Below are 2,656 nucleotides of genomic sequence, written 5' to 3'. Positions count from 1 at the left end.
AAACCTAACAAAGACAAAATAAAAATCACACAGTACCTGTGGGGGCAGGTATACACTTGACCACCTGTCAACTCCCCAAACCAGAAAAAAGCTCACATTAAGTTTTGATAATTTTTAAATCAGCTTTCTTTGTGCTGTAACAGTACAAAATATTATCTTTCACTCAAATTAAAAATATAAAAAATGATGGAGTTTTTGATCGAATTAACACTGCAAACATGAGACTCTGCCTGGCGGATCCTGTGCTCCGTCTACACAGGAATGTTCTGCACCAGGACTTGCTTGCTTGATTGACTAACTACTTATCATCATCCAGTCATTTCACATTTCTGTTTATGGTTGATTTTGGTTTCTTTTTTGATAATGACTATTTCCAAATAATACAAAAACAGAAACTCTCCTTTCTTCCTCCTGGAAATCCTTTAGCAAACATCTTCTCCAATCCTCTACATTTTGGCACATCTTCCCCCATCTTCTCCCACCTGTGCCTCTTTCATCACCTAGATCAGAATTTCTAGGTGAATTATTCAGACATTACTGACATCTCAAGTTTAAAAATACCTGCTCTTTAACATGCTTAAAGAATTATGATGGAGGCGATGCATTGATCAATGATAAAATACATCTTGTGTGGAATCAATCTAGAATATCTGAATTTCATAGGATGCAGGTCTTAAATTTATCATGTTATCCACTTAATTGATCCTTTTTTGTGAAAGATACTGTTAGCCTGGTACACAAGCCTACATTTCATATTATCTTCTAAGAAAGAAGCCAGATTTTTCTAAAAAGAATACATTTCATCTTCTTTATTGTTATAGTCACTGAGATGTTTTCAAAGATGAGAAAGTCACATAATAATCTTACTCTCTATGGCATCATTTAACCTTTTCAATAGAATCAGATCTATCTACTCCAGTGCTCTGTCTGTTGGGGGAATTAGGATAAATTGACTGAATACCTATGATTCTTTCATTCACTGAATTTATTAGCTGACTTCCTATAAAGCACTCCATTTAGCCTTAGAGATACAAGTGTTCAAGATTTCTTCCTCAAACTCAACATCAGGTGGGAGAAGGCTGCCACAGAAACAATAAATTAGAGAGGAGCTTCTTACAAACATACAAATTCAGTGTTCTGGAGAAAGAGAAATCCGTTGGACATATTAAAGAGCTGTAGAGAAAGACTAAGAATTCATCAGTATATGTAATAGGAAAATATGGAGAGAAGCTAAAAGGAAAAAGGACATGTAAACTTAGAGTTGGCCAATATAAAAGTGAGAGCAAAGACTGAGAATCCCACAAAGTAACTCCTGAATTTTAATGTAATCATAGAAATGTCATCATCAGAATAAAGGGAGAAGGAAGATCTGTACTCAACTAAAAGCAGTCATCAGATAAATTTTGTCTTGTCCTGCTTTTAACAATAATGTACATAGATTATTCTACTAAATCCCTAGATTAATAATGCTGATATTAACAGTATTAAATTGATAACAAGAATGGAACTATAACAGGACTAAATTGCATAGGAATTTTAAGGGGAAAGGATACTAAGTCACAAGAGAGTACAATCAAAAATCATATAAAAATACCAAGAAAAGAGAAGCTTTGTTAAAATAGAGTTATTCACACACATATCTGATACATGATATGGTGGAATTTATACAAATATTTCAGATTTTGAAAAAATCTTCTAAATAGAATTGTATCACTCAAAAATATGTTCAAACAAATATCTGTTCATATATGCAATTACTGTTTTTGACCCATGAGATATGATTAGAAGGCAATAGCATCTCCCAGTACCCTTTTAAATATCCAGTGGTTCTTCTCCAAATCCAGGTTGAAAAATTTTCCTCTCAAGTAAAAAAAAAAAAGTGTGGGGTTGCTTTAACTCACAAAGAACTTAAACAGAACATCCAGCCCAGGCAAACATGAAAAGGCCAAGTCAGATGTACTCAGCGAGGCCATGCTGCTGGCTGGCCACTTGCAGGAGGGGTGGAAGGCAGGATGGCCCTCTTCTCCTTCCTGCCTAACCCCATCCGTCCTCCCTCAGCTGGCTGCCAGTATCAAAGCTGCACGGGACGGGAGAGCTTCTAAGTGACTAATGCTTCTGGGAGCTGGTCTTGAGCAGCCTGCTCCTGGCAATAATTGGATATCAGACTCTCTATCAAGGGCACTTTTGGGCTCAGAGGTGTTCTCACCTGCAACTCCCGTGACCTAAGTGATTGCAGTCCATTCTGTTGGCCTTTCTTTTTCCTTCGCTCTTAAGGAATCCAGAATCTACTTCAGATTAGCTTCTTTTGAAGTCTGTTCACACCTCTAAGTGGCCCCTTTGGATGGTGCCTATGATACATCCCCCAGAGAGGCTCACTTTCTCTCTTCCATGTATGCGCTACATCTGGCCCTGCAGAAGCACTCAGTCATTGACAAAGATGTTCATTGTGCAAAACAGTCTCAACACACCAGCAGGTCTCCCTTCCTGATATGAAGTAACTAACCAGCTCTCTCAGATTCCGTGTTCTCTGGGTGTGAGTGACACACCTGCTCTCAGAAATGCAGGGGATTCATATTAGCTCTCCAAACTGGGTTCTATGTCCTCTCCCTCTCACCATCCCTTTTTGGCAGCCAGCTCTGTAGTTCCTTTTTTTTTT

The sequence above is a fragment of the Vicugna pacos genome, chromosome 36 (genome assembly GCF_048564905.1).
Source record: "Vicugna pacos chromosome 36, VicPac4, whole genome shotgun sequence".
Taxonomy (NCBI): Eukaryota; Metazoa; Chordata; class Mammalia; order Artiodactyla; family Camelidae; genus Vicugna; species Vicugna pacos.
The sequence above is the reverse complement of the archived record's forward strand: the minus strand, read 5'-3'. Positions refer to the sequence as shown.